The sequence below is a fragment of the Heterocephalus glaber genome, unplaced genomic scaffold (genome assembly GCF_053883595.1).
Source record: "Heterocephalus glaber isolate CG9 unplaced genomic scaffold, H.glaber_assembly_v1.0 deba00000546, whole genome shotgun sequence".
In the NCBI taxonomy this organism is placed as follows: domain Eukaryota; kingdom Metazoa; phylum Chordata; class Mammalia; order Rodentia; family Bathyergidae; genus Heterocephalus; species Heterocephalus glaber.
This window is the reverse complement of record NW_028258147.1, coordinates 27,736,156-27,742,155: the sequence shown is the minus strand read 5'-3', so window position 1 is coordinate 27,742,155 and position 6,000 is coordinate 27,736,156. Positions and strand designations below refer to the sequence as shown.

General features: G+C 34.7%; 1 protein-coding gene across 1 annotated transcript in view; it reads left to right on the top strand.

Moving 5' to 3' along the window:
- The first annotated feature begins 888 nt into the window (after positions 1-888).
- Positions 889-6,000, top strand: part of Umad1 (UBAP1-MVB12-associated (UMA) domain containing 1) — a 237,611-nt gene continuing 232,499 nt past the window's right edge. Inside the window, exon 1 of the mRNA XM_087204453.1 lies at positions 889-922. The gene's annotated coding sequence lies outside the window, so the exon portion shown is untranslated. The remainder of the gene's footprint in view (positions 923-6,000) is intronic.

Here is a 6,000-nt window from a genome sequence, read left to right as displayed (position 1 = left end):
ACACAAACACTATATTTTGGGGTTTTGTTTCTTGATCCATTCTACCAATCTGTGTCTTTTGATTGGGGAATTTAGACCATTCATATTGAGAGATATTACTGAAAGATATTGAGATATTCCTGTCATTGTGTTATTTTCCTGTTGATTTCCTTTTTCTTTTTCCCTCCTTTCTGCTTAACTGCTCACCATGTATGGTGTATTCATCCTAGTAATTTTTGGGGGGTATTGTTGCCTTCATTGTCTCTTTCTAGGATAACCTTGTGAGTTTTTTGTAGTGCTGGTTTGGAGGTTATGAATTTCTTGAGGTGCTGTTTGTCATGAAAATATCTTATTTCTCCATCAATTTTGAAAGTTTTATAGGAGTTATGAGTCTGGGTTGGAAGTTGTTATTGAAACACTTCACTCCAAGTTCTCCTGGCCTATACCATTTGTGTTGAGACATCTACTGTAGTTCTGATGGGTTTAATTTTGTAAGTGATTCATGCCTTTCTCTAACAGCTTTTAAGATTCTGTTGTTGGGTTGGACTTCTGGGATTTTAACTATGACGTGACATGGAGAGGTTCTCTTTTGATCATGGCTCTTTGGGGTTCTTTGTGTCTCACTTGTCTGTATGTTTAATTCTTTGCCTATATTTGGAAAGTTTTCTGCTATTATTTCATAAATAAGTTTTTATGCTATTTTGTGCCATTTTTATGCCATTGTGCTAATTGATCACTTATTACAGTTATTTTTTGTCTTTTTTGTATCACTTGGCAGCTGTTGGATCCATTTTTCATATTCTCTTGTTTTTCAGATATCTCTGAGTGGTCTTTGAAAGCATATCTATCTTCTAATTCTGATATATATATTTTTTCTTTTTTTTGTTACTAGGGATCGAATTCGGGTCCTTGTGCTTGTGAGGCAGGTGGCGGTACCACTGAGGTAAATCCCTGGGCCCTAATTCTGATATTTTGTCCTTACATTGGTTGCTTCTGCTGCCCATACTTTTAACATAATTTTTAATCTCCTTGATTTCTGTTTAGAACCTTTTCATGGACTCAATTCTTTGCTAAACTGGTCATTCATGTTTTGTATCATTTTTTTTTTTAGCTCAGCTGGTTTTTTAATTGTTTTCTGTAAGCTCCTTGATTATTTTATTACATCCATTATCTATTTAATGTCTTCTCTTGTACCACTGAGCATCTTATTGATCTGTTTTTTCATCTCCTCTGTTATCCTTTTGAATAATTTGGCCAAGTGGCTTTTGTTTTCCTCTCCCTTCATGCCACATGAATTGGGTTTGAGGGAGTTGGAAGTTTTGGGAGGCATTTTGTTGTCCTGTATTATGTTTCTATTATTTTTTGTTTGTCTTGTATTGTGCTTGGGTTTGCAGTCATTTATAGTGGAAAGACTTTATTGCTAGAATAGAGACCTCTTTAGTTAGTGTCTGCTTTTCAGTGATGCACTTAAGGACATGGCCAACTATAATCATTTGCCTCTCTCCCAAGATCTGACCACCTCTGTTATTTGGGGAGGGGAGAGTGCACTAGGAATGGACTGTGGAATTGTTAATGTCATGAAGGTAATCAGGGTATCGATTTACAGAGAATATCTGTTAATAGCAACAACTGTGTGACGCACCTGGGAATATCAAGTAAATCAGCAACAGTAATATCATCCAAGACAAACCGGATATTGACATACCATAAGAACCAATAATGTACCACCTTTAATCACCTTTAACCTTAGAAAAGCAATGTATAATTATATATGTTTAATTATAGTATAATTGACATATAGGAAATATCTACTAAATGCTACAACTATACCACTACTAGTGAAAGTAAAGAATTCAACAGTAGTAACAAAAATTTAACTAAAGTTTAATAAAGTTTAATGGTTAAATTATTAAAGATGTAGAAGGTTGGCATTGGGAGAATGAAGAAGAAAAATTTGAATAATTAAACAGTGGGAGATGAGAAGGAAAAGAGAAAGATGAGACAAAGGCTCCTATTAAGGAGTAAAATTATACTTATAGAATTAAATAAAGGTAATGACAAAAAATAGGATATAGAATATAAAAGAAAGAGAAACAATTATGGAGAATAAAAAATTAAAAGGAGGAAGAGAAAAGAAAAGACAAAGGAAAATTCCCCAAACTTCAGTAAACCAGTGCAGAAGAAAGAGCAAAGAAAGAAAGAGTCCAAAAACAGAACATTTTCTTTGTATATCTGAATGAGGGCTAGGGTGTACTAGCAATGCTCAAATCTGTCTCAGGCTGTTGCCTGTCTGTGGAAGGAGGCCCCCTGGAGCAAAACCCTGTGTTGCTTTTGCAGTTCACAACAGCCATGGTCTCTGCTGCTGTTTGTCCCCGGGTCTCCCAGCCATGGGTGCTTACCTTGCTTCTGCAAAGCCAGGTTCCTCTCCTTGCAAGCTGTGAGCCAGGAGAGAGTCCAGATTGTTTTGTTCATTTCTCTGTGTTGTGGACCATCTCTCCAACTTCTCTGCAGCTTCTAATTTTCTGTCAGTTCCTTCCTGATTCCTAGAGATCTACTTTTCTTTTTTTCTTTTGTTATTTTCCAGTGTCAGAATTCAGGATCTCAGTGAGGCTGATTTTTTTTTAATCCCTCTGCAAACATTTTATTTTGAAAATATCAAACATACAGGAAAGCTGAAAGAATGACACAATGAATTCTGTATCCTCCTCTGGGCTCAACAGTGAACATTTTACTGTTTCGCTTGTCTCTTGATACTTAAAGACAAGTTTTGATAGTTATAAACATCAAAATCCTTCATTCCAAATACTCAACATTTTGCTGCTGTTCACCACTCTGCCATATTCCCCAGCCTATAAGCCATTTTTCAAAAAAAGCCTCCAGTGGTCCTTTCTTATCAATGACTGCTGTCATTCTTGATTTGAAAATAGGGCAGTTAAATAAAAGGAAAACAAACAGAAACACCCATATTTTTGAGCAACAAAAAAACTTAACTTCTCTGATGATTCTCTAGTAGATACTTGGGGTCATATTTATTGTAGGAGAGTAGAATTAATAACTTTTCCCTTGTGAGGCCATCTGTATTTGGTGATGGAAATAGGATCCAACAGGAAGAAAGGTTCTGTTCTGAATTTTTAGGGGCCAGTTTGTGACTTTGCAAGATGACTTTATGATATGGGTGTAGGAAACAATTCTGCTAGAGCCAGTATTCCAGAAAATTATAAATTATGCATTTCTTTCCATGATAGCTGTATTTACATTAAATGATGATACTGATTTCAGACAATTCCCACTGTAGATATTTTACACATGAATACTGAGTAGCTAGCAGTTGTGCTTATCAATTGAAGCCTCTACGCAGATAAAGCCAACTGTTTTAAAGTCATCCTGTTGTCACAATGAAGTAGACTATTTTTTGGTCTATTACTCTCTTAACCTGGGATTTCCTGTATTGTGTTTAAAGATTTCATGTTTGAAATCCACGTGTCCCATTTATGAAAAACTTTTCCTGCCTTTAATTTAGTATAAAGAAAATAAGAAAAGAACTTAAATTATGAGTCCATAATGACAAATGAACACCTTATAAGATAAAGTCCCATTTTTGCGCCTGATGATATCTACACTATGAAGTTCTCTAGAACTGTTTTGTGTTCTTCTACAATCCTCTCTTGCCTGATACTCTACAATCAATTTGTAGTTCACAATTATAAATTTCTAAGTACTATAGATGTTCAATTTTTAGCTAATAAAATGTGTTTAAATTAGTTTGCTAAGAGCATCGATAGGTCGTATAAGTGAAGTAAGTCTCCTTAAATCGTACATCTTTGAGTTTTAATGGATTTTTTTTTTTTTTTGTACCAGGGATTGAACTCAGGACCTTGTGCTTGTGAGACAGGTAGCAGAACCACTGAGCTAAATCCCTGGCCCCTTAATGGACTTTTTATAGTCACATGATGTCAGTTACCATTTAAGTGACAAGTGGAAAGGATAAGAGTGTTAAATTAGAGCACATGCTCTCTTGTGGTGTGCTGTTCCTCACCATATCTTCTTACAAGACTTTCAGAATCAAGCTATTCCTGGCTAGAAAGGAAAGCAAAATTTTCCTATCCTTCAGTGGATTCGGATGAAAACTGATAATAAAATTTTTTTAAAAACCTCCAAGAAGAGATCTTGAAGAAGAATCATGAGATGGCATACATATTTATGCTGTGTCAAGGTCACTATCATCTTACCATGTCAAGCTGAAAATGTTATCCTTATCTATATTATTGTCCATAAATGTTAGGCATGTTTAATTAGAAATTTGATTTTTTTTTCTGTGATATACAATAGCAGGTTGGTTTAGTAATAAATATGTGAAACTTTTTGCAAAAAAATAAAAAAGCAAGGTTGCCACCACCAGTTTGTATTCATTTGTAGAAGCTGCGCCAGTGTGTTCAGGATATCTATAAGTGATTCCAGACTGGAGGAAGCAGAGAGGATATATGAGTTCCAGGAGAAACAAACAATTCAGTTTTCTACTGTTAGAAAAGAACTTGTTCAAGTATTTTTTAAATGGTTGATGGTGGGTATTAAAATGTTGTGATATTTAGATTTCATTGGATGCTTTTAAAAGAATTATATAATGGATTTTTCAACATATAAATAGTTATTGTGTACTAGAAACTATATCCTATGTTATTCTCAATGGAAAGTTTTAGCTATCAGCTTAGGAAATGCATGGAGGTGAATACTTTTTCAAAAAATTTAAGAAGGTATGTGAATGCCCAAGTGATATAGGGCACCAAGTAATCCAAATAAGCAAAATAATCTAAATAAGGGAAATATTATAACTCCCAACCTGCTAGATATCTGAAGTGTGAGTTCATGTTCTCTAAAATCCAAGAATGAATTCTAGGAACAACAGAGTTTAAGAGTAAGAAATACTTATTGAGGGAAAGACAGCTCCTGCCTGAGAGGAACAGGAGGGGACACCCAGAAAGTGGGTTGCCCAGGACACCATTTCTCAAGGTTTTTTTTATGGAGCAAAACCACAAAGAGAGGTGGGTACAAAAGTGAGACAAAGCTATATTCAACCAATAGGATCCAGTGGAAAATCACAAGGTGGGCATGAGGTGGGACAAAACTATGATCAATAAGACTACACGTACAGTTGCCCAGGTTATAATAATTAAATGGGGATCAAATGGAGAAACAAGTCAGGTAGCAAGTTCATAGAGTGAACAAGGAGTTTCTGGAAAGGAAACGGGCTAGGGAGATTCTGGTCCCCATTTAAGGTGATTGATGTCTATTTAGACTATCAGTCACTGCTGTTCATCTCTAGGGGAAGTATGTGGGTGTAGTACTTTTTCTTTTTGAGTGTTGGCCTTGAGTAGGTGGGCCTCAATTATCTTCTGAATTGACTCCCTCCAAGGGCCCCCATCTAACTGCCTACAACATGTATAATTAGCTGTCTGCAGTACAAGTACAATCAATATAAGAAATATATTTCATATCATGACCCTGTACATACACCCAAAAGCAAATTTAATAAAATATTACTTATAATATATGACACTCACAGATAATCATTTTGTTTCTCATTCTTTTTCACTTTCTTTCCTTTTTAATTTGTTTTTCACCTACTAAATTGAGTTTATTTTCACTGTAGGGTTTAGGCCTACAGTTTGAAAAACAACTAGGTATAAGATGTAGTTTTTGGTTTTTGTTTGTTTGAGAATAAATCAGAAATGGGAATACAATTTATGTTAATCTTTTAGTTAATTGGTTATCTAACTATTCTGTGATGCTCATTTATGACACCAGTTTAAATATCTTTCCTTGCTTTTCCTTTAAGAGATCTTTATCTTTTCATTATTACACCAGTATTAAAAACTTACAAAAATAAAAACTTAAATATAAATGAAAAATAGGTGGAGAGTCTTTTAGTAATTTTAACTGATACTAAACTTTAAAAAAAATTTTTTTTGAGTCAGAGTCTAATCATGGCAAACCTTGAACTCACTATATATCCCAGGCTGGCCT